General features: G+C 41.6%; 1 protein-coding gene across 3 annotated transcripts in view; it reads left to right on the top strand.

The window, feature by feature from the left end:
* LINGO1 (leucine rich repeat and Ig domain containing 1) overlaps positions 1–27,119 on the top strand; it is a 1,785,251-nt gene that overhangs the window by 515,520 nt on the left and 1,242,612 nt on the right. Inside the window, exon 1 of one of the 3 annotated variants that reach the window (XR_004536892.1) lies at positions 22,090–22,745. The exons of 1 other annotated variant lie outside the window; for it this stretch is intronic. The gene's annotated coding sequence lies outside the window, so the exon portion shown is untranslated. Of the gene's footprint in view, positions 1–22,089; positions 22,746–27,119 lie in introns of those variants that run through there. One more of the 3 variants, XM_033919603.1, reaches the window with a different exon arrangement.

Consider the following 27,119-nt stretch of genomic DNA (forward strand, 5'->3'; position numbering starts at 1 on the left):
GTAAAAAAATCAATTCACTTTTACCCATTCTCCTTTCAGTTTTTATGGCGATGGGTTGCTTTTAACAAATCCGTGCTACCAATTAGAGATACGCTGAATGCAAAGAAGCCCATTCTATTCCCACGGGCTTCTTCACATTCAGTGTGCCGCTAATTGGTAGTTCAGTTTTGTATATGTTTCAAGTTCCCTAGATGTTTCCAGACTCCTAAGAGCATTTTTATTTATTGCAATTTATTAAGAACATAAGAATAGCCTTACTGGGTCAGACTCATGGTCCATCAAGCCCAGTAGGCCGTTCTCACGGTGGCCAATCCAGGTCCCTAGTGGCCAAAACCCAAGGTGTAGCAATATTCCATGCTACCGATCCATGGCAAGAAGTAGCTTCCCCCGTGTCTTTCTCAATAACAGCCTATGGACTTTTCCTCCAGGAATTTGTCCAAACCTTCCTTAAAACCAGCTACGCTATCCGCTCTTACCACATCCTCTGGCAAAGCGTTCTAGAGCTTAACTATTCTCTGAGTGAAAAAAATTTCCTCCTATTGGTTTTAAAAGTATTTCTCTAACTTTGAGTGTCCCTTAGTCTTTGTAATTTTTGATGAAGTGAAAAATCGATCCACTTGTACCTGTTCTACTCCACTCAGGATTTTGTAGACTTCAATCATATCTCTCTCTCAGCCGTCTCTTTTCCAAGCTGAAAAGCCCTAACTGTTTTAGTCTTTCCTTATACAAGAGGAGCTCCATCCCCTTTATCATCTTGGTCGCTCTTCTTTGAACCTTTTCTAGTACCACTATATGTTTCTTGAGATAAGGAGACCAGAATTGAACGCAATACTCCAAATGAGGTCGCACCATGGAGCGAATGCCCCTGTATCGCTCCATGGTGCGACCTCATCCGGAGTATTGTGTTCAGTTCTGGTCTCCTTATCTAATATGAAGAGATTCACCCAAGGCAGTACAGCAGTTTAACATAGAGCTTACAATTTCCCCCACCCACCCTTATACTAAATCGTAGTAGAGGTTCCTACCATAGCCTGGAGCGCTAAATGCTTTGACGCTTCTCCAACGCTCATAGAATTCCTATGAGCACTGGAGCATCTTTGGAGCATTTAGCACTCCAGGCTGTTTTAGAAACATCTACTGGGCTTTTATTAATAACATAACAACATTAAAATTACCAAATATAAGCAAAAAATATAGTCAATGAAGTAAATTTGATATCAAACAATTACCATTACTCTGGTTCCAATCCAATTAACTCAGCAATTTATGAAGGCGATGCCCATATAAGCTATAAAGAAGGCAGCAGTCAAGTACTCAGGGTAGGAGTCTGCAAGAGGCACTCTTATTGGCAGCCACCTAAAGAGCATCACCGTTCACGTGTCAAGCATGCTACGGCACTGTTTGCAGAATCACGGACATGTCAAAAGTAGGCACTGAAAATGTAGGCCAGGGTTTTACAGGCCTATATTTACATAGGGTTATCAGATTTTGCGTCCAAAAATCCCAGACACATGACCACGCCCCATTCTGCCTCCAGATCCGCCCTGTTCTACTAACCCTGCCCCATTCTGCCCCCCCCAGCCCTGTCCCCAACAAGCCTCTTCTTTTAATTCCTGACCTCCAAGTCGCTTCAGAGAGCCTCTGAGCATGTGAGGATGCACGTGATATCATCCACATATGCTCAGAGGCCTTCCAGACATGACTAGAGCTTTCCAAAACATGGACAACTGCTGAGTTATGGAAAGTCCGTCTAGGCACCCGGGCAGTCCTCTAAAAAGAGGACATGTCTGGATTTTCACGGATGTCTGGTAACCTTACATTTACAATGCCTACTTGTGATGAGAATCGCATCTACAGAGGCGCCTACTGATACCTATGTCCACTTTTGGCACAAACCACACCTACTTTTAATGTAAGCACTGGTAGGCATCTCTATAGATAGGATTTGGATGGCATTCTTTGTAAGCACTTTCAGGCGCCTACATTTTTTAAAAATTACTTTTTAATTGGTTTTAAATGACATTACCATGCCATTTATCTCCCTACTTTTAGATGACACCATAGCCAGGATGTCCCAATCAAAATCTGGTAAACTGGAATCGCCTATCATCAATATCACTTACTCTTTCATAGCAATATTGTGAATGACTTCAATTGTCTTATTTATTTTTTCTGCCTGTGAGGTTCATATATCACTGCAATGTAAATAGATGTTCCATTCCCTCTTTCCAGATTGATTCAAAGTGGATCTCATTTTCAAAACAGAAAGACATCCAAAAAAATGACATAAAGTGGCACCTGGACATTTTAATCGCCAAAATGTCCAAGTGCCAATTTTCAAAGCAGACATTTTAGTTTCCAAGTTTATTTACAATTTGATATACCAACCATCAAACAAATATCTGGACGGTTTACAATTCTTAAAATTAGAGTTTAAAAAAATGCAATAATTAAAAAATTTTAAAAATCTATAAAAAAATAAGGGAACATAAAAACCAGACAAAGATAAGGACAAAGTAGGTATGGAAGGCACTGAGAGAGGGGAAGATTTAAAATTACATTGAAGTCAAAATAAAAGTAAAAGGGAGGTAAGAAGGGGAAGGTAGAGAACAGAAAGGAGAGGGGAGGGAGGTCTTTTTCATAAAAGCGGTTGTTTTGAGCAATTAAAAGTTGAAAGAAAAAAGGAATCTTATCCAGAATTTTGGTATGCATCTTGAAATAAAGTTTTTAGTCTTGCAGGTCATTTTCCCTTCAGTACATCTAAATCGTAAGGGTGGTGGTGTTAGAAGTGTGTTATGGGTGGGATTAGGGTGGACTTAGGACCTGGATGTCTTGCAGGAATAATGAAATTGCTTTGAAAACATCCAGGGCGCCATTTAGACATTCGGAGCTTGACCCGTTTTAAAAGCTCGTAAGAGTCAAACAGGTACCCAAACTTACCAGATGGCCACTGGATGCATGAAGATATGACCTCTCCCCACTTTCGCAGTGGTCACTGACCTCCTCCCATCTCCAGCCTCTATGACAGCTGCAGATATTATGGGAAATCCTAGTAGAGCAATAAGCAAGTGTCTGGAGTGAAACATGGAGAGGGGGATCCAGGCCCATATCCCACACTACCCACTACATTTATGGTAGAAAGTGTGAGGCTACCAAAACTCAACCAAAACCTACTTTAGGGCTTTTGCCGAACCACAGCTGCTAGTACGACTTTGTAAAAAGGGGGGGAGGGGAAGGGGTAAGACAGGATTATAAGTGAGAGGAGTGTGAATCTAAGATGCTCCATCTATTGAGAAAGGAGAGTATGAGATTATTTAATTAATGCTATAATTTCTTCATATTTTCTATATGCACAAAGAGTATTCCACCCTCCAGGATAAAAAACATTTAGGTTATTTTTCTGGTGTAGAGCAATAAAGTGTAAGGCTAGAGCAATCATGAAATTAAATAGTCTGATGAAATTAGAGTTTATAGTAATATTAGTAGCCGATCAGAATATGATGATTTTGTATGATGCACAGGTCCTATGTTAGAGTGTTTTCCATAAATGTGTGGAATAAGACATCAGGAGAATTAATGTCAGAGTCATATACCCCCCTCCTTTACAATGCTGCGCTAGTGTTTTAGCGCCAACCACAGCGGTAACGGCTCGGACGCTCAAAGAATTACCTAGGAGCATTCGAGCTGTTATCGCCCTAGCCGGCACTAAAAATGCTAGCGCGGCTTTGTAAAGGAGGGAGGATAATTTTTGGTTCATAGACAACGGCGCGAAAGACAAAAGTGCGTGCCGACAATTGAGCGCAGAGTGCGCCGCCGCGCCACTCTAAATTACAGTTTTTAGGGGCTCCGACGGGGGGTTTTGTTGGGGAACCCCCCCCAGTTTACTTAATAGACATCGCACCGGCGTTATGGGGGCTTTGGGGGGTTGTAACCCTCCACATTTTACTGCAAACTGAACTTTTTCCCTAAAAACAGGGAAAAAGTGAAGTTTTCAGTAAAATGTGGGGGGTTACAACCCCCCACACCCCCCACAACGCCCCCACAACACGGCGTGATGTCTATTAAGTAAAGTGGGGGGGTTCCCCCCACGCCTCCCCATCGGAGCGCTATAAACAGTAATTTAGAGCGGCGCGCGCTGCGCTCAATTGTCTGGGCGCGCCTTTATCCCGGCGCGCTTTTGACCTGACACCTAATTTTTGATAGTATTCAAGAAATTGTTGAGCTATCTGAGAATCAGAGTAATTGAGTTGTGCCATTGGAATCAAGAATAGAAACATAGAAACATAGAAGATGACGGCAGAAAAGGGCTCCAGCCCATCAAGTTTGCCCACTCTGCTTACCCACCCCCTGTCTATGCCCTAATGGCCCAATTTCCTTATCTTGACCCTCGTAGGGATCCCACATGGGTATCCCATTTATTCTTAAAGTCTGGCACACTGTCTGCCTCGATCACCTGCACTGGAAGCTTGTTCCAATGATCAACCACTCTCTCTGTGAAGAAATACTTTCTGGTGTCGCCATGAAATTTTCCGCCCCTGAGTTTGAGCGGGTGCCCTCTTGTGGCCGAGGGTCCCTTGAGAAAGAAAATATCATCTTCCACTTCGACACGTCCCATGAGGTACTTAAATGTTTCGATCATGTCTCCCCTCTCCCTACGTTCCTCGAATGTGTGGGATATGAGTACGGTTGTGTTTTGTTTTTAAGTACTGTGCATGCATGTGGCCAGATTTATAATTTCCTGCATAATAAGATGATTTTTGTATAAAAATGGAGGTGCGGGCTTCTCTGCTGAGAATTGTATTGTAATTGTATTTTTTTTAGCCAGTAGACTTTGGTAGGTGGTGGGATTATTATCATTAAGAAATTGGTTTTCTAGAAATTTAATTTCTTGCTTGAGAGATGTTAGTTCCTTCTTTTTAATTTTGTTTACACCTGCTGTGTAGTTTATAATTGTCACTCTAATCGAATCCTTAAATGCATCCCACATACTGTATATGTATTGCGTGATTTTTGTATGTGGTTGTGATTAAAGTAGTCTGCCATGGCTTGGTTAATTAGTTGGATTAGGGAGTCATCAGATAATAAAGATGAATGAAACCTTCATGCAATATTATTTTGAGGGAGACATATGTTTGAGAGAGTTAAAGTGACTGAGGGGGTGATCTGAATTTGTTTTGCTATGTATATGAGAGTTGGTAATAGAAGGAATAAGGAATTTTGAAATAAGGATAAGTCAACCCTAGAACAGCTAGAGTGAGGGGGAGAAAAAAAGGTAAAATCATTTTCAGGGGGGTTTAGGGTCTATTAATCCTAAATTTAGTTTAATATTTTGTATAGCAATATTAGACTTAGGAGCCCTTTTACTAAGGCACGCTAACTGATTTAGTACGCGCTAAACGCTAAGACATCCATTATATTCTATGGACACCTTAGCATTTATTGCACACTAAATCAATTAGCCACTGCAGCAACCGCTCCGATGCTCTAATGTGGCTTGATAAAAATCCAGATGGATTTTTAGATTAAACACGCTAAACTTTAACATAGATTGGTGTTCCTTTTTCTAATTTTATTAAAACGTTACATATTTTTAAATGTTTAACATTCTTTTAAATGTTTAACATTTTTTCACTGAAGGTGAGATCAGTTTAGCACATGCGCATTGGTTAGTATGACATCATACATTATGAGATTAAATGCGCAAGCGCGGCGTTCTCAAATCGCCAGCGCCATATTCATGTGTTAACTAAAGCTGAGTTACACAGTAAGTAAGTCCTGTTAATAATTCTTGAATGATCACTTGCATCGTTTTATGTATTCACGTTTCCTAATTTAATTTATTGTTGTTGTTTTTTATAGTTAATAACTTCATGACCCCTGATGAAGCCCATGTTGTGGTGAAACGGGTCCCGTAGGGCATTTAGCCATATAGCTATCACTTTGGTCACAAGTTACTTCAAAAAAAGATAAGTGCGAAAGTTTTAACACTTACCTATTTATTCATACTTTATTGCATGTAGCACCTTAGAACTTGTGGAACCATATTTTGCACAAACTCACAAATAATATTGCTCGATGAATGACACCTTATACCTGTACAAGTTTACTTCAAACACTTAAGTGCTTGAAAAACACAGATTTCTGAGAGCATATTAGTGCATTTTGAATTTGCAAGAATTTTCATTCTCATAAGTCCTCTTGTCTTGCTTGTTGATTGTAATTTCTGAGAGGACTCTGTCCATTTTGAGTATACCTCTATTTGATAAAAGTGGGCCATAGACTTGGATTTTGCTAGAAGTCTCCTCCTAAAATAATATTTTCTATCTGATTCAAACTCGATATAATCTATTAGTAACTTGTTTGAGTGAATCAGACAAAGTTTTGATCATGAAATTTTATTTTAAAAGTAAAGATGTAAAATTCTGTGGGGATAAAATTATGATTTTTCCTGATGTGGCTAGACCCACACAGCTCAGGAGAAAAGCCTTTTTGGCTTTGAAACCAAGAGTAGTGAGTCTAGGCGCTACTTTCTTTTTGAAATTTCCTTGCAAATGTCTTTTGCATTTGCAAAATAAGGATTATATTTTTGGGGATCCAACTCAACTAGAATCATTTCTTCAGGTTAATGAGAAATAAGATCTGACTTGTTTATTTTTGGACTTTTAAGGGGATTTAAATTTTAGGAATTGATGCTTAAGTTTGTAGGATGTAATATCTTAGTTTTTCTTTTACTTTTTTGTTTCTTTGAAAATGTGAACCCTTTCTCTCAAAATTGTGGGCTAGATGGGATTCTTATATAGGGACAAATGGTGGATAAGATATGATTCATTTCTTTATTTCCATATTCTTAAACTTTGTGAAATAACATTGCCGCTCCTGGGTCAGACCAGCGGTCCATCTTGCACAGCAATCCACTCACACGGCGGCCCTTAGATCAAAGACCAGTGCTCTAAATGAGTCCAGTCTCACCTGCATATGTTCCCGTTTAGCAGGAACTTGTCCAACTTTGTTTTGATTCCCTGGAGCGTGTTTTCCCCTATAACAGACTCTGGAAGACGGTCCCAGTTGTTTCCCACTCTTTGTTGAAAAGTTTCTAATAAAAAGATAAAATAATATTGTTTGAGGTGAAGCTTGTGAGTTCAGATGCAATTTTGTGGAAGAATTCTGGGGAATCTTTATTTGGAGCATAAATATTGCATAATGTAATAAAGGAATTATTTATAGATAATTCCAGTATACTCCATCTGCCGTCCAAATCATGGAATTATTTTTTAAATGATAATTACACTGATTTATAGTGAAGCAGAACTACACCATTTTGGAAGCTGCTGAATATGCGGTTAGTATGAAGTTTTTGTCAAAAAGACATTTAGATTGAAGATTCATTAAGGTGAGTCTCATAGAGAGAGATTATTTCTGCATTAATTCTTTTTTTAAAAAAAAATCTTTATCCATTTTTAAAAGCCAACATAAAGTGCAACAGGTTAACCAACAATTAGTACAATAAACAGCACTCATTTAAATAAAATGATATAATAAGTACATAACACCCCCCCCCCACCCGTACCTTCCCACCCACCCTTCCTGGATGTATATAGTACTCATTCAGAAATCAAAAGGAACTACTAATGATCAGTTCTTACAAAAGTTTGTCAATGGACCCCTGCATTAATTATTGATAAACACAGGAACATTTATTTCTTGTAATGGGGTTGTTTATGCTAATTAATACTACTCTCATGTAATTATAGGCATAGATGAGGCTATTGTTAGAGCTGTTGGTAGCTGTTTGTATAAGTGCAGCACCCAGAAGACATAACCTATGTACATATGTGAAACATACAATAACATTCATTAGAATCAGACATCAAGATAAGAAATGATATGGAGTCAAATGAATGGGTGAGATGAGATCATTTGATAGACTATCGACCAATAAAGTGAATATGAACTACGCAGATTGCAAGTAATAATTAATACAAGTGTTGTAACCGATTTAACATTACAAAATAAACTAAAGGCTGAATTTATCATCAGCATTGGCAGAGTTAATCATTATATTTGTTTACAGAATTAAGAAGGAACAACATCAAAAGTACAGTGGTGCCTCGCATAACAAACGCCTCGCACAACGAACGCTGCACACAACGAACTTCATGTCTTGATTCACACAATGAACTTCGTTTCACACAACGAACTTCACACAACGAACTTCGTTTCACACAACGAACTTCGTTTCACACAACGAAGTCGCCCGAACTGCCGATGTATTGCATCCTTCCGCGCAGGCACTGCAGGCAGTCATTAGTCACTGCGCTTAACTGCCCTCTCTCACTGTATACAGTCGTCCTTTTAAGATAAACTCAATATTTTTTATATATCATGGCTTCTAAAAAAAGCAGGAAGGTGATTACTGTTGAAATGAAATGGGAAATAATTAGAAGGAGTGAATGTGGGGTAAAACAGTGTGACCTCGTCAAAGAGTTTGGCCTCAGCAAGACCACCATTTTCACCATTTTGACAAATTTATCTTTTTTTATGTCATCTTAGCATATTTTATGCTGCAGAACGAATTATTTTTTTTAACATGTATTGTTATGGGAAAACGCGTTTCACATAACGAACTTTTCGCATAACAAACTTGCTCCTGGAACGAATTAAGTTCGTTGTGTGAGGCACCACTGTATTATGGAAAAGATTCACGTATTTAAATGTAATAACCAACCTTAATTACTGTATATTGTTTTGAGTCAAAAAATGTCCAGGAATTGTTTTAATGCATCAGATTCATCGAAGGATCATTTTGAATTATAGATAGTGAGTTGCCTGGTAGGCTGTGCTGAGCTTCGAGAGATTCAAAACGATCCCTCATGGCGAAGAATTGTTTTCTTTTGTGAACAGTGGATTTGCTGAAGTCTGGAAAGATTAAAATTTTCACACTGTCAGTGATGTTGTGATTTAATTTTAGCCTTCTGAAGAACTTATAGGGCATGAGAGTATATCGTAGGATCTGGAGAATGAAAGGGCATGGGTATGGTTGTTTGGCGGCATTACCAGAAGGAGAGCTATGGGCTGTTTTAATTTCAAGTATCACTTCAAAATGGAAATCCAAAAGTGAAGGTAGTAAATTTTCCAAATATGTAATGGGGTCTTATCCCTCTGTGCCCTCTAATGCTGAAAATTTTAATAATATTCCATCTAGAGCTGTTGTTGAGGTCGTCTAAGTCCTTTTTGAGGCTGATGATTTCTTTCAGCTTGGAGCGCATTGAGGTCATCTAAGTCCTTTTTGAGGCTGATGATTTCTTTCAGCTTGGAGCGCGTTGATGAAATTTTGCTTGTGTTGCCAAACATTTCTGTGCCAGCTTTTTTCCACACTCCACCTCTGTCCATTTATACTTTGTACATTATGCTCCATCAACATTCAGAAAATGCCAATGGAAAAAAACAAACCAAGCCTTTTTTTTTAACAATATGATGGATAATTGTTTTTCAATCAGTTTCAGTAGTAAAAAGTTCCAAAGTGATAGGCCTACATAATTAAAGGCTTTCTTTCTAGTTGCATTCAACCTAATTTTGGATGGGCTGGGGATCTGCAGCAAAGCCTGCTAGGGTGATCTTAAAACTCTATTTTTCTCAATGGGTAGGGTTAAATGGCAATTTTTCTCAATGGAGGAGGGTAAATAGTGGAGTGCCAAAGGGATCTGTACTGGATCTAAAAATTGGAACGAGTGAGGTGATTAAATTTGCAAATGGCATTAAACTGTTTAAAGTTGTTAAAAAGCATGCAGATTGTGAAAAATTGCAGGCAGACCTCATGAAATTGGAAGAATGGGCGACTAAATGGAGTATGAAATTTAATGTGGACAAATTCAAAGTGATGCACATTGGGAAGAATAACCCAAATCATAGTTACCAGTTTAATCAGTGCCCATGAAAAAATTTGGATGTCATTGTAGACAATATGCTGAAACCTTCCGTCCAAAGTGCGGCAGCCAAAAAAGCATACAAGATGCTAGGAATTTATACAAAAGGAATGGATGGTAAACAAGACTAAAAATGTTAAAGATATAGTGGAACTAGAAAAGGTTCAATGTAGAGCGACAAAGATGATAAAGGGGATGAAACTCCTCTCATGAGAAAAGACTAAAGAGGTTAGGGTTCTTTAGCTTGGAAAAGAGACAGCTGAGGGGAGCTATGATTGAAGTCTTCAAAATCCTGATTGGTGTAGAACTAGGGTTACCATATGGCTCCAGAAAAAGGAGGACGGATTAAGACATCCGGGTTTTACTTCCATTGGTTTCAATAGAAGTAAGGCCCAGATGTCTCTATCTGTTCTCCTTACTTCTATTGCTTTCAGTAGAAGTAAAACCTGGATGTCTCAGTTTGTCCTCCTTTTTCTGGATCCATATGGTAACCCTATGTAGAACGGATACAAGCAGATCAATTTTTTTTTACTCCATCAAAAATTACAAAGATTGGGGACACTTGATGAAGTTACAGGAAAATTTTTTTAAACCAATAGGAGGAATTTTTTTTTTCACGCAGAGAATAGTTAAGCTCTGAAACACATTGTCAGAGGTTGTAGTACGAGAGGTTAACGTAACTGGCTTTAAGAAATGTTTGGACAATTTCCTGGAGGAAAAGTCTATAGTCTGGGGGAAGCCACTGCTTTCCCTGGATTGGTAGCATGGAATGTTGCTACTATTTGGGTTTCTGCCAGATACTAGTGACCCGGATTAGCCACCGTGAAGACAGGCTACTAGGCTAGATGAATCATTGTTCTGATCAGTAAGACTATTCCTATGTTCTTATTTGGTAAGTAATCAGTCAGCCTGTCACACTCTGTCTTAAACTCTAAACAGAGAAGTTTAATCATTATTCTAAATAAAACAGGTAACCAATGGAGTTGGATGAGTTGGGGGGGGGGGTCAAGTGATCTGTCACTTACCTATCAGGCAGTAATGTTGTTGCAGTATTCTCAAAAATCAGGCAGCAAAACAGGAAGCAAACCAAGAATAGAGTGTATGCACTTTATTTAAATCCAGCCCTATTCCCTCCTGTTTGTATCTGGTTCTGTTGTGTCTGTTTCATTTTGGTGCAGTCTGCTCTGGTGTGCCAAGGAAAGGCACATGCTTTTTCTGACTGACACAGGGACAGCCGTCACAAAGTTGAAAAGAACTCCAGAAATATGTGGTGGTTAGATGTATACAATAGGAAGGGCTCTCTTTTCTTAATGAATATCTAGAAAAAATATCTTTTAACACAGGCACTCGCACGCACTAGTCTTACTCCCACTCACTTCCTATTATATCCCTTACACTTCATGGTGGCAAGAACATGGCCGCAGCTTTATTAACCTTTAAACCTATCAACAGAGCATCTTAATACATAAACAATTACATCACTTAACATATCATAAATAATGCCATATCCATTGTCATTCCCCACCCAGACGATGTCGTACTAGCTGTTAGGGTTATCTACTTCCACACAGGCCTGCGGTACTGCAGAGCCCAAAGTCCAAATCACTGGAGGCGGTGACACACTCCAGCAAGCCATATCCCTTCACTCTGACCCTTCACCTCAAACCCACTCCCATTTCTGCCAAAGCTGCGATGGAAGCACCAAGTCTCTCCCCCAACCTCCAGCAACCCCACTAATGCAGGGAGGGATGGGCAGGGACTTTTCCCCATCCTTTCAAAAACACCCTTCCTTACACCACCTTCCCTCACAAAGCCCATCCAAAATCCATGTTCCCAACACTCCTTCCATGCTCCTCCATCATCCCTTTCCACCCAATCACATTCATCAAGTCTTCCCTTACCAAATCCCCTCCAATCCTTAACCCATTCTTACCTAGTCTCCTCTCTTTAAGCATTCATGTATGCTCAGCCAAGTTAATTTGCCTTATAGAGTTTAAATTAATATGCCTTATAGAGTTTAAATTATTTGTTTTGCTTGACACCTCTCTGTTTCCTGTGTTCTAATAGCTGAATAGTTCAACCAATGGTAAAACAAATTGTGAAGCAAAGATGGTCATCAACACTCCAAAATTACTGGTGACAATGAAATTTAATTCTTGATTTAAATATTGTGATTACATTTGTGCAGAAGTGTTTCTGATTAAATGTGCATAGCTTTATATCTTTATTTCTGAAAAGTATACATTTTGCCAGTAGTAGTTTTATTGTAGAATTTATTGCGGAATTTATTATATTTGGCAAACTCTAGATATTGTGTTTTGTATGGATGTATTATTAAGTCCCCTTAGGCTGGCTGTGGAATGCTGAATGCTGCTTGGCTGAATCAACTGTTCATCTTTTCTAAAGGAAAAAAAAAAGCTCAGAGACGGGGAATAGCTTGCAGCCAATTACCTAGTCAATCATATTTATGGAAATTTACAGATCCCAGTTTAATCCAGAAAGCTATGTGAAACCTAATCTAGACAAAACAGCTTCTCTCGACTGGAGACTGGAGAGTGTCATATGGTTGTAAATACAAGACTTTCCTGGATAGGACCCTTGCGTTCCAAGCAGGTAAATAGCAGTCTTGGTTGGGTAAATGTATTTGTCAAGCCATGTCTTCCTACAGTACTTTTCAGAAATTGATCAAGACGACATTATTTAAAAAATTCATTTCCTAGTGTGGTTGCGTCATTATGAACTGTTATTCTAACTAAAAGTTTATATAGTATTTTCTTAAAGAATATTTGTACTTATAAGAAATATTTTGTATTTTGTATACCATCTTGTCTTCTTTGGTGTAAACTGCCTAGAAATCAGTCAGTTATGGCAGTATAGAAGAATAAAGTTATGTTATGTTATCCTGCCCTGGACTTGGCATCAGCAATGGACGGCATCTTTTTGACTCTGGTCTGTACAACTCATGGCATTAGAGTCATTATTGACTCATCATTATCAATGCATGGCAAAGTTTCTATGCTGATTTGTACAGCCATTTCAAATTTGCAATGGTTCTGGCAGCTTTTACCTTTACTCCTATAATCTGAGTCACATACAATTCTGCAGGCAGTAATCTTGTCCCATCTCAATTATTACGAGGGGCTGCTGTAAAGTCCTCAGTTCAACCAACAAATTTGGAGCAGTCTCCATCAAGGGCTATACACTTAGACCTGGATTCTATAACTGGCACCATTGTTGGCGGTCACCTTAAAAGCGGCCGCCGATCATGCATTAATTTGAAATGGCGCCAGATACAGAATTGCACTTCCAGCGAAGGAAGGTGCCAGAAATGAATCACACCTCCATAGGCGCTTAATATTCGGACTAAAGAAAAGTGATCACGTTAGTCCCTTCTACAAACGGCTGCACTGGTTACCAATCGAAGAAAGAATTCTATTCAAGTTCTCCTGCTTTTGCTATAAATTAATCTAGGGAATGGCCCCCAACTACCTTCTACCTCACTTCGAATTCTACTCCCCCATTAGATCTACCATTAACCACAACCTGTTTGCATACCCGAAAATCGCTGGCTGCAGATATCGAACCTTCCTGGACAGAACTTTCAAGTTTCAAGCTGGTACACAGCAATCATGGCTAGGCTATTTCATCGATACTGCTAGGCTGACCTACAGCATCTTCCGGAAAGAATTAAAGACCACTTTGTTTAAGAAATTTTTGTCCTAGCCAGACACTCTCCCGCGAACATAACAACCTTACCCTGAATTTCTTCCTCATACTAGGTATCCACATTCCCTGTCTGCTAAAATTCCCTCTTCATAATTGTATCCTGATACTCGCTGGTGTCCGACTATTTTCAATGTAAAATGTAAAATAGTTAATTTCTTATAATTCAACCTATGTATAATTTTCCTTTCAACCATCTTGTATTCATCTACTGTAATTCGCTGATTGTACAGTTCTTCTTCTTTGTGAACCGCCTAGAAGTCGCAAGATTATGGCGGTATAGAAAAATAAAGTTGTTATTATTATTATTAATGCCACTTCTGGCCATAGTGGCATTAGGTGGCCTAAAGCGCCTACAGAGGGCCTGATTCCAGCACTGATTTTTTTAGATGCTGGTAGGTGCCTTGAAACTCAGTTAAACACATTGTTTCAATGGCTTTTTTTAAAAACTGAGTTTGAGCGTTTACTGGCATCTAAAAACCCAGCGCAGTTTAGAATTCCCTGGCTTTAGTCCAGTGATTCTCCACTTTATGTATTCCGTTGGAAAGATACTGAATGAAAAAAAGTGGAAAATCACTGGACTGAGTGTATAACCCTCAATGGAGACTGCCCCAACTTTGTTGGTTAGGCTAAGAACTTTTCAGCAGTCCCTCATATAATTTCACATACAGTGGTACCTTGGATTACGAGCATAATCCGTTCCAGGAGCATGCTTGTAATCCAAAATGCTCGTTTATCAAAGTGAGTTTCCCCATAGGAAATAATGGAAACTTGCTTTGATGCGTTTAAAAGTATCCCCCCCACTGAAGCCAGCAGCACTGCTCCCCCCCCCCATGAGAACCAGCATTGCTCCCCCCGAAGGCCCCGTGGCCCGACACACCCCCCCCCGCGATCCGGCACCCCCCCCCCCCGCCGCAACCTGAAGTCCCCCAGAGCCCTTTTCTTACTTTAATGTAGCACCGGCATGTTGGCCTCCTCTTCTGTGCTGGCCTTGAGCATGTGCACATGCTCAAGGCCTGTGAGTTCACGTTCTCTCTGCACTTGTAAACCGAGGTACCACTGTATTTGGATCTTCCCAAAAAATCTGTTTTTGATTACAGCAGCCATAATAATAATGGAAGATGCTTAATGCTCCACCCTGGTTGCCTATCAAAGTCCAAACACATTTTAGCTCAGGCTTCTCTAAGTTCAGTCCTCGAGGCCTGCAAATAGGCCAAGTTTTCAGGATGTCCCTAATGAATATGCATGAGAAAGATTTATTTATATGCCCACTACATCCACTGTATGTGGACCTCTCTCATGCATATTTATAATGGATTAAGAATATAGCTATCTAAAGTATTTTATAAATCCTGTTGGTGTTTGTGTATTGATGGTCATGCATATTTATTAGGGATATCCTGAAATCCTGGTCCACTTGCAGCCCTCGAGGATTAAACTTGGACAAGCCTGCTCTGTCATATTTATTGGGGAGTCATGTATGGAATCTGGGCGGAAAGTGCTAAATCAGGCACGCAAGTTATAGAATGGAGGGGGAAGAGGGCAGTTCTATAACAGGGTATCTGGGAGGAGTCTATACATATGTAACATAGTAGATGATGGCAGATAAAGACCTGTATGGTCCAGTCAGTCTGTCCAATATATGCATGCTTAGTCCTGAGCTGTTCTTACTATTTTCAGAGAGTGATAAGTATATAGCCAATCATTCTTCAATACTGTCCCCTGAACATATAGCCCACAAATATCGTATATCTTTTATAAAACCAACTTATATAAGTGTCAGAAACGCCAGTTGTTAGCCAAGTGATTTCTATGGCAAAGCAACAATATCGGCACTGGCATCGTCATCAGACCTGCTTTATTTTTAATTTTTTGTATTTTACTTTGTGCTCCGTGTTCTAATTGAATACTTATCCTTTGCTCTTTAGTTTACTATACAAGTATGTCTTCTGAGTCGGGAAAGGGCCTGTGGGTTCGACGTGTTTCGCCTCACGGCTTTTCAAGAAAAGTCCCTCCTTCTATTGTTATAAGCATTCAATTAGAACGCGGAATGCAGAGTAAAATACAAAAAAAATTAAAAATAAAGCAGGTCTGATGACGATGCCAGTGCCGACATTGTTGCTTAGCCATAGAAAACACTTGGCTAACAATTGGCGCTTCCGAAGACTTTGTGAAATGACACTTACTATTCAGAGCACAGACCATAGAAGTCTGCCCAACACTGGCTTAATTTTCAACTGCTGCAGTTTCTGTCAAAGCTCGCTCTACTCCAACCAGATCTATCTATCCATGATGTTAAACTGTACCTGCTGTACACTGCCTTGGGTAAATCTCTTAATAAAGGCAGTTAATAAATCCCAATAAATAAATAAGACATAGATCATAGAAGTCTGTCTGGTACTAGCACAGCTAAGTTGTTTTGATTTTATTCTCTTTCCAGATAGAGACCCTTTATGCTTATCTCACACATTCTTGAAATCTGTTAACGTCTGTATCATGTCATCCCTATCCCTCCTTTCCTCTGGGTATACAGTACATATTCAGTTCCTGAAGTCTTTTCTCATAGGTCTTTTGGCACAAATTCCATATCTTTTGTTGCTTTTCTCTGAACCATTTCAAGTCTTTATAGGTCCTTGGCAAGATGTAATGTAATTTATTTCTTATATACCGCTACATCCGTTAGGTTCTAAGCGGTTTACAGAAAATATACATTAAGATTAGAAATAAGAAAGGTACTTGAAAAATTCCCTTACTGTCCCGAAGGCTCACAATCTAACTAAAGTACCTGGAGGGTAATAGAGAAGTGAAAAGTAGAGTTAGAGGAAAAATAAAAATAAAACAAACATTTTAACAAGACAGCATTGATCTAAATACTTTGGAAGGTAGAAGAGAGAAAGGAATAGAAGCAGAAGGGGGAGCCGTTGAACAGTAGAATTCTGGAGAAATTTAAATGATAGAAATAGAACAAAACAAAGACAAAAGGCAAAATAATAGATAAGATTAAAGATAAATCATAAGCTGGAAAGAAAAATAAAATAAAACTTTGTCTTCAATCCACGGTTTCAGCGTCAGTGATGAAGTGGAGCAAGTAAGTTTAGGAGGAGCGATTGACGTTTCCAGAAAGGGCTTCTTCAGGGAAGAGACTTGGCAGACAGTCCCAGGATGCCTATGTCTCCTCCCCTGCGATGTTCTCCCATCCATGCATTCCCTCCCAGACACACTGCCCGTGCCCCAGCCGCTCCAAGGTATGATCTCCAGAACTGAACATAATACTCCAAATGGGGCTTCACCAATGATTTGTGCAGGGAATATGACCACTTCCTTTCTTTTGCTGGTTATACCTCTAGTCTATAAAGGGACGTGGACACCTGCTTTCCTTAGCTGTATATACTACTAACCTTACCAGGCATATTCACAGCTAACATTGAGGCATGAGCTCTTCTGTCAGCTCTAGGCTGTATACGTGTTAATGCCTCAGTTCAACAGATGCCCACATAGGGCTGGATTCAGTATATGGAGCTGCAAAAAAAATGATGCTGAATGGTATTCGATGAGGGGCGCTCTGGGATTGGTGCTCTTTATAGGCAAGTGTATAGTACAGAATCCACGTACAACTTTGGGCGAGGGTGTGGGCATTTGCACCAACTAAAACCAGGTGTAAATCCTGGTGCACAAGTTGGGTATGGATCCCCTGAATTTTAAAACATTTCTTTTTAAGGGACTGCCCATGACCCTCTCATTATTACACCTTCTTTTCAGACCATGCAGAAACATGGTTCAAAGAAGAGCAACAGAGATGGTAAAGGGGATGGAACTCCTCTCATGTGAGGAAAGACTAAAAAGGTTAGGGCTTGGAAAAGAGATGGCTGAGGGGGGATATGATTGAAGTCTACCAAATCCTAAGTGGTATAGAATGGGTACAAGTGGATCAATTTTTTTACTTCATCAAAAATTACATAGACTAGGGGACACTCGATGATGTTACAGGGAGATACTTTTAAAACCAAAAGGAGCAAATATTTTTTCACTCAGAGAATAATTTAGTTCTGGAACGCAATGCCAGAGGTTGTGGTAAGAACAGATAGTGTAGTTGGTTTTAAGAAAGGTTTGGACAAGTTCCGGAAGGAAAAGTCCATAGCCTGTTATTGAGAAAGACATGGGGGAAGCTACTGCTTGCCCTGGATCGGTAGCATGGAATATTGCTACTTTTTTTTTTTTTTTTGGGGGGGGGGGGGTGGTTTGCCAGGTACTAGTGACCTGGATTGGTCATTATGACAATGGACTACTGAGATAGATGGGCCATTGGTCTGACCCAGTAAGGCTATTCTTATGTAAGGTGCTATTCTATAACTGGGTGCTAAGGGCCTGATTCTGTATAGGACATCTGATCTCAACAGCCACCTAAGCGGCTTTTGAGAATCACATGTGGGCGTCCTATATAGAATCACACCCGTCTTGATGGACAGACACCTAATCCCATATAACCACCCTGATTCTCTAACTGGCATCCATGTTACAGGTGCTGGTTAGAGAATTGTGTTGCCACTGAGCTAATCGCAGCAAGAGAATCTCCCTGACATGAAGTTGGCTGGCAGGAGCCCCCGAAGCCCCCTCCCCAACTGTCTGCAACAGGAGGAGTGCCCAATTCCTCCTGCCACAACGGCAAACCCTCCAGACACAGTCCAAGACAGGAAGGATGTCCGTTCCCACCTGCCGCTGGCCCCATCATCCCCTGAACCCCACAAAACACTCCCTGACTCCACCCCTGACACTCCTTGACACCCCAAGAGCCCCCTGATACTCCCCAACACCATCTCAACCACTCCCTGACACCCCCCCGAATTCCCCTGTACCTTTATCTGATGGTTGGCAAAAGGGATGCCCACTCCCTCCCGCTGGCAGACCTGCTACTGCAAAATGGGATGCACTGAGGAGGGGCCTAAGGCCCTGTTTAGCTCTAAGCCTTAAGGCCCCTCCCATAGGAGTGGCCTTAGGCACCTGGGCCAACCAGAGTCTTAGGCCTCCTTCCCAGTGCATCCTGGGATACATTGGGAGTGGCCTAAGACTCCAATTGGTCAGATACCTAAAACTCCTCCCATGCACTGAGCCAATCGGGGGCTTAGGCCCTTCCCCAGTGCATCCCAGAATGCATCTGGAAGGGGAAAGCCTGCCATTTTTTAGTGGCTAGCCTGTCAGCAGAAAGGAGTGGGCATCCCTCTCGCCAGTCATTAGATAAAGGTATGGGGGTGTTCGGAGGCATTCGGGGGTAGCAGGGGGATCTTGGGGGGTGTTGGGGAGTTGTCGGGGTAGAGTAATGGGGATCATGGGGGTGTTGGAGTGGAGTCGGGGAGTGTCGTGGGGTGTTGGGGCATGTCAGGGAGTGTTGGGGTGGAGTCAGGGAGTGTCAGGTGGGGTTCGGGGGATGATGGAGCCAGCGGAAGGAGGGAGTGGGAATTTTTTCTTCCAGGGGATGCCTCAGGGGGTGGCAGCAAGAGGAAGTGAGCATCCTTACTACCTTGGCCTGAGTCAAGAGGGTTCACCGTTGCGGCAAGAGAAATTGGGCACTCTTCGTGCTGCGGACAGTTGGGGGGAGCTTTGGGGTTTCTGGCAGGAGGGAGTGTGTCCCGATTGGCTGGTTAGACAGCAGTAGAACACCTAGCACCACCTACAATTGGAACACCATTTATAGAATTTGCCCCTAAGAGTAGTTACATGCTGATCTGCTGTTATTAGGCCGTATCGTCACTTTGCCTCCATTAAAATGCTTTTCTGCACTGAAAAATTGGCATAAAAATAGCACATAGGGCCAGATTGTATACATGGCACCTAAGTTAGACACTGCTAGGCCTGATAATTGTAGATGCCTAGTGATGCCTAATTTAAATCTGCATACAAGTTAAATTTTTAATTGATTAAATGGTGTGGTAATTGAGCATCAGTGTATGAGACTCACAAATAGGGATGAAGAAGGTCCTAAACTACTTCAGTATCAAACACAAGAAAAACCTTCTTGAACACTGAACTAACCACCCTGTTTCTCTGAAAAGGAGTAAAGGATCTCGGATACCAACACAGCCCGTCAAAGTTTTTGTGATAACTGGTTGCGTTATCTTTCACTGATCAAAAAACTCCCTTTTATCTTTTAAGTGATCACACATATGCTGTATATTCATAACTTTTAATCAAATATTTAAAAAAAACATAAACTTAGCTTGTCGGTGCCAAATGCCTGATGGGACCCGTTTCACTGGCATGGTTGCTCACCAGGCAGTTTGCGGCCTATTCTGCTGTCATCTTTCTAAAGATCCCCACTAGTTACAGAAAGGTCTTGTTACCGGGTAGGTCTGAGGCAAAACTGGATGAGTGCATGGCATCTATTTTTCTTCATAGAATTCTAGTGCATCAGATCAAATACATGTCCATATACTGGTGAGCCAAAGAGTGGTGAAAGTACACATACAGGTTTTATTAACATTTGATATACTACTTAAGCATATTACAGATCTAAGTGGTTTACAATACAATACAGGTACTTAGAACGTCCCTGCCTGTCCCGAAGGCTCACTATCTAGCTAAAATACCTGAGTAAACAATTATTGAAATAGAAAAGATATAACTAAATTCCAAGAATTGTGAGGGAAAGGTGCAATTCAAATAATAATAATAAGAAAAAGAAGAATAAAATTAAAATATACAAATAAGTTATAGGTTATAATATATTGTAATCTATGTGCATAAATGTGTACCTCACCCCTGTTTGCTTACGTGCTACCCATGAGAACACCCTCCTGCAAAATGCACACTATTGATAAGACTCTATTCTATAAGTATGCATGTATTAAGCTGGAAAATTGTATTTTAGATCTGTAGGTATCTGTAGGCATGCTGACTTACCACTTAACCTTGGACAGCTCCTTATTGAATTATCCCCTAAATGTATTATATACACTTGCAGGGCTGCCGAAGTCCAGTAGTCCTCGAGATCTACTGACAGGCCAGGTTTCCAGGACATCCACAATGAGCACGCATGAGAGAGATTTGCATACCAAGAAGGCAGTGCAGGCAAATATCTCTCATGCATATTCATTGTGGATATCCTGAAAACCTGGCCTGCCAGTAGATCTTGAGGACCGGACTTGGGTAGCCTTGCTATACAGCAGGGGTCTCAAAATCCCTCCTTGAGGGTCACAATCCAGTCGGGTTTTCAGGATTTCCTCAATGAATATGCATGAGGTCTATGTGCATGCACTGCTTTCAATGCATATTCATTAGGGAAATCCTGAAAACCTGACTGGATTGAGGCCCTCAAGGAGGGACTTTGAGACCCCTGATATACAGTATATACAACAAGATAACTTTAAAAATTACCATTCTAAAAGCATTTTGGTGTACTCAAGTAACTGTTTAAACATCTATTATGTCCAACCTTTATCTGCCCCTCCTAGTCTGCAAAAGGGTTCATAGACAGTAACGCGGAAGACAAAGGCGCACGCCGACAACTGAGCGCAAGATGAATGCGCGCGCTGAAGAAAAAGACTGTTTTTAGGGGCTGCGACGGGGGTTTTTGTTGGGGAGCCCCCCCACTTTACTTAATACAGATCGCGGCGGCGTTGTGGGGGGTTGGGGGGGCTGTAACCCCCACATTTTAGTGAAAACGTAACTTTTTCCCTAAAAACAGGTTTTCCCTAAAAACAAGCTTTCACTAAAATGTGGGGTGTTACAACCCCCCACATCCCCCACAATGCGGCGCGATCTGTATAAAGTAAAGTGTGTGTGGGGGGGGGTTCCCCCCCACCCACCCCCGTCGCAGCCCCTAAAAACAGTCTTTTTCTTCGGCGCGCGCCTCCGCGCTGCGCTCAGTTGTCTGCTCGTGCCTTTGTCCCAGCGCACTTTTGACCTGACACCCTGCAAAAGTAAGGTTCCCTTCTGTGGTACATGGAGGCGACTCCTGTTTAGTTTATAACATTTTTATTGAATCAATCAGTAAATATACAATAATATAATACAATAAAATAGTCTTAAATTAAAATTCATCATGTTAATTTCGATCAAATATCTTTCATGTCTTCAAAATATATTTCCAAAATAACCATTATATCTCTCAATACCCTCCCCCTAATTCCTACCCCCTTCCCTTTTCACCTCCCCCCAAATTTAGTTTATAACATTTTATTGAAGGAATCACACTAACTCCACCCCCCCAACTCAACCCAACCCAACCTAATGAAAGTTGACAAAAATGAAACCCTGGGACTGCTGTTTAAAAACACAGTCCTTCCCCCCCCCCCCCTGTACCGCTCCTCGGCTTTATATACGTATCAGAGGAGCGCATGCAACAGTCCTTCCCTTTCCATTGGTGAGGGTTAGCCCCACGTCAGCATTTGCCGCGCCTCGCGGGCGTCTGTAGCTGGCTCTTTAAAGCGGGGCTCGGACGGCGCGAGGCAGAGCGCATCGCAGGGATTTGTCATTGAGGCTCGAAGGCAGGGGGGGACGAGGGCGAGGAGCAGCGGCAGCCGCCCCATAGGTAAAGGATGCTGAGTCGAACAGCCCATTATTGCGATCTCCCCGGGGGAGGCAGAGCCCTGCTTTTGAGCGGCTTGCAGCGTCTCTCCCGCTGATCTGCCAAAAGGTGGAAAAGGTTGCAAAAGGCAAATCAGCTCTTGGCCCCCCTGAGCCGGCGTGACGAGGAAAGGAAGATGCAGGGGGAGCCCCGTTGAGAAAGGAGCCCCCCGGACTCTAGCCGGAGTAGGGAGGGGCAGGTGGGGGGGACGATGCTTGGAGGTTGCCCCGGTCTTTGGATGCCAAGAAGCAACTCCGAGAGCTAGGAATCGTTGGGGCGACCGAGGAGGCCAAAGGCAGCAATTCGGATCTCCTTTTGGACCCGAAGCCTCGTGGTCTGGGCTTTGAGTCGCTTTCTCTTTTATTGCCTCTGGTTGGCTAAACTTGACAAGGAAGCGGTTTCAGGATTTTTTTGGTCTGGCTGTTCTGGAAGCCTCTGGGGGAGAACTGATGCTAAAGCTGCCCCTGTTACCTTATGAAACGGGATCATCGCAATAACTGGGCTCCCTGCTGCCAAGGAGAGAGAGAGATCCAGAGCAGGTAAAGAAGGCAAGTGCCGGCCATGTGGCTACGCTGGGGGGGGGGGGGGGGGGGTTGTCTGCCCCTGCCCCTGCCCCTTGTTTAGATGGAAGGCATGTGCTCTTTACATGTTTCTTTTTTAATTATTTATTGATTTTCCAAACTGCAATAGTGCAATATACAGATATATAACATACAATTAGTCAACAAAAACACATTCAATTTACAAATCTAGATAACCAAACCAAAGGATTATTCAATACAACACAGAAACCTAGATTTTTCCAATAGCCTTACCCTATTCAAATTAATAATGCCCTCTCATCCACCCCAAATGTAAATACTCAAAGGTCAAAGTTAGGACAGAAGTGCTCTTTACATGTTGACAGTGAGGACAGAGAAGCGTTAGAGGGAGTGGGGGTGGGGGTGGTGTGGGGAGGAAAAAGGTATAGAAGGAGGAGGGAATAGGAGACAGAGACGCAGAGGAGCGCAGGTGAACTGAAAGGTACGGGACAGCCCCCGGTGTTAACTAAAGCCTTTGAATATCCAGATGTGCAAAAACATTGCAGGTTCATTCAGGAGGGGGTGTTTATATACTGCTTCGATATCAAGGCAGCTAAATATGCAGGTCTTATTTGTTTAAGTAAAGAACCAAAACTTTAGAAAGGGTTTCTAGGTTATGTCTTTATAAAGTTGCATTGCCATGAATTCTGAGACTTTATTTTTTTTTCCTCCTTTGTTGTTTATATCATGTGTTCTGGCAGATCTTTTCTTATTTCCACCTTGCTAGTTGTTTTACAACACAAAGAGGTTTGCCTAATGCTTTCATCCATTAAAACGTTTGTTTCCAAAGCAGAAAGAGACACAAAATGACCCCAGACAGAACTTTTTAAATGGACAGTCACAGTGAATTCTGGGATTTGAAGTCTTGTTTGCCCCCTCACTAGAAAAAGTAGAAATGCAGGGTCTGTAGTGCTTTACCGATGCTAAATAACTACGCACCATAGCGTGAAGCAAGACACTCTCGATCAATGTGGCTCTAGGACAGGGGCCTCAAAGTCCATCCTTGAGGGCCACAATCCAGTCGGGTTTTTAGGATTTCCCCAACGAATATGCATGAGATCTATGTGCATGCACTGCTTTCAATGCATATTCATTGGGGAAATCCTGAAAGCCCGACTGGATTGCGGCCCTCAAGGAGAGACTTTGAGATCCCTGCTCTAGGAATTCCAGATGCTAGTTCTGCTTTCCCTGACAGTAAGAACCCTGTAAAACGGTGGCAAAATATATTCTACCCCCCCCAACCTTTTTCATTAGTATATTAACCTTACAATATCTCCTTACTCTCTCCTATCTTCTTTCATCCTTCCCTTTTGATATCTTCCTCTTTTCTTTTTCTCCTTTCATTTGTTCTGTGAACTCCCCCCACCCCCTCTCCTTATATTCTCTTCTACCGCTGCTGGCCTTTGCCCTCTGCTTGGTGCTGAGACTTTTTTCAGAATGGATTAAAAAAAAAAAAAAAAGATCAGCTTCCCCATGCCACGAGAAACGGGCCAGGCTTACTATAGGCCAGGGGTAGGCAATGCCGGTCCTTGAGAGCCGGAGCCAGGTCAGGGTTTCAGGATCTCTACCATGAACATGTATGAGATGGATTGGCATGCACTGCCTCCTTGAGATGCCAATCTATCTCGTGCATATTTATTGTGGATATCCTGAAAACCTGACCTGGCTCCGGCTCTTGAGGACCGGAATTGCCTACCCCTGCCATAGGCTAAAATGCCTTGGATCGTGGCACGCAGGGACCGTGATGCTAGCGTCAATGTCAATTAGGAGGCTCCCAACTGACATATCTTTGACATAATAAGAGGTGGAATTTTGTTATCCTATCATTTCCCTCATTCTGAAATAAGAGAATCTGTGTGTACTATGCGGAAGAATGACAGCCCTTTTTAAGCCCATCAGCTGTCTTAATTGGAAGGTCAAGAGAAAGCAACTCTTATGAGGCAGCCCCATTCATGGTTTCCAGTAAGCAGCATCTATGCAAAGGCACATTATTCAAATTTACGGAGACATGCATATTCATTTCTGGATCTCGCCGAGACTTGCGCTGTTTTGTAGCACTCACGCTGGCGAATGACAGTACAGCAAGGTCAAGAAGTAGAGGGCATATCCATAAAGCTGGAGAGGTTCAGGTGCAAAGAGAAATTGCTTTCTGGTTCGTTGTACACTTGTGGAACAGGCTTCTTGGGAGAGTGGCAGAAGCTGGATGTCAGGTGGAATTTAAAGGGGGGGGGAGGGGGAGTGGATTAATTTACACTTAGAGGAGAATGTTGTGATCACAAGAGAAGGAATTGGTCAAGAGCTTGCGTTGGCACTCCTTTAAGGCAAGGATCATGAAAATCCGTTCCTCTTATTCAGCCGATTCTGTGAGTTGATTTTTATCTCAGAAACCTGAAGAAAAATCCTGAAAGGACGGGGAATCTTAATTTAAGGATGGATATTATATCGCACAGATTTTCCTGAAGTACTTTGATGGATGCATGCAATTTTATGGACTTTACACATGCAGCGCTTTTGCAAAGTTGCTCATACAAATGCATTCGGGGGGGGGGGGGGTTAGGGGGGACTGTAGTTCTTGTTTGACTTAGAAATTCAGGGCTTGCTGGATGCTGTGGGTTGAACAAAGTACCCTATGCAGCATCTGTAAAATCTAGATACAGAAATGCTACAATGAGCAATACCAGAATCCTGGCTCAGTTGCCTCTTTCTCGGGCAAATCAAAGCAGAGTCTCCGCTTCCCAGCCCCAGAAAATGGTGTCATATACAGTTAATAATAATAATAATAACAGCTTATATACCGCAATACCGTGAAGTTCTATGCGGTTTACAAAAGATTAAGCAAAGGTACAAATTGACTGACTTCAAGAGGGGAAGAAGAAAGAGAAGTAATTAGACAGTTCAGATGGAAACACTTGCCTCTTAAAAGGAATAAAAACCCAACTGATAGCAATTCTACCTGCAGATATATCCTGCGCTCTGCAGCATATTGTGCATTGAATCAATGCATCTTTTATGCCTGCACCTTATTTTTGCTGAACCCCTTGTAGTTGGTAGATAAAGCATTCGGAAGGAGCTTAGCAGGGGGGAAAAAACCCCCACTTTCTTCCTCCATGTCACACAGAGCTTTTTTTTTGTTTGTTTGTTTCCCAGGGCGTTGATGGCAATTAGCTGCCATTGGTGGAGTCACTGTGCACAATCGGTATCATTTCAAGGCAGAGAGAAGCCGTCATTTCTAGCACCAGCAGGAATAAAGTGGAATCTTTTGTAATAATACAGTATTTCTCATCTCTGCAGACACTGTCAGTAAACAACCAATTATTCATTTCAAGACGCCAGCTCATTCTGCATAAAGAGCACACCCAAACAACTATTTATTATTGAAACATTTATACTACTTCCTCGGCCTGAAATTGGAATGCTCAAAGTGAAGGGCAAATGCACAGAAGCAGGCAATAGCAACTCGCCTTACGTGCATAATTGCGAAAGCACACCATCACGAGTGGATCGGTTTTTCACTCCGTCAAAAAATTACAAAGACTAGGGGATACTCGGAAGTTACAGGGAAATTTTTTTAAAACCAATAGGAGGAAATATTTTTTTCACTCAGAGAATACTTAAGCTCTGGAACGCATGGCCAGAGGTTGTGGTAAGAGTGGATAACGTAGCTGGTCTTAAGAAAGGTTTGGACAAGTTCCTGGAGGAAAAGTCCATAGTCTGTTATTAAGAAAGACATGGGGGAAGCCACTGCTTGCCCTGGATCGGTAGCATGGAATGTTGCTACTCTTTGAGGTTCTAGAATCTTGTTACTCTCTGGGATTCCGGAATCTTGCTGTTCTTTAGGATTCTGAATGGAATGTGCTACTCTTTGGGTTTTGGCTAGGTATTAAGGATTACTGGGATTCATGTGACCCAGTAAGGCTATTCTTATAAGATATAAATCCATAATGAAATTAAAACAAAATATATACCAAAAACTGGAGGGACAAACTATGGACAGTGTTGGCTAATGCTGCCAAACTCAATAACACTAATAAAAAAAACAAACCCAAAACTTGTTTACACACAGAAGCCAACTTGCTTTGGCACCCCTCAATCCACTTTGCTTCTGTCCCTAATACCCCTCACAGGTCCAGCATCTCTCCCTTGACCACTCTGTTCATTATCTCTCCCCACCCCTCCATCTTTTACTGTGATCCTGTACACTTTATCTTGGTTGCTGACAGTGGCAGCATGAACAACGGGTAGCTTTCAGCCGCCTGCTGCATCTTTCACAGGGGTCTCAAAGTCCCTCCTTGAGGGCCGCAATCCAGTTGGGTTTTCAGGATTTCCCCCATG

Source organism: Geotrypetes seraphini, chromosome 14 (genome assembly GCF_902459505.1).
Source record: "Geotrypetes seraphini chromosome 14, aGeoSer1.1, whole genome shotgun sequence".
Taxonomy (NCBI): Eukaryota; Metazoa; Chordata; class Amphibia; order Gymnophiona; family Dermophiidae; genus Geotrypetes; species Geotrypetes seraphini.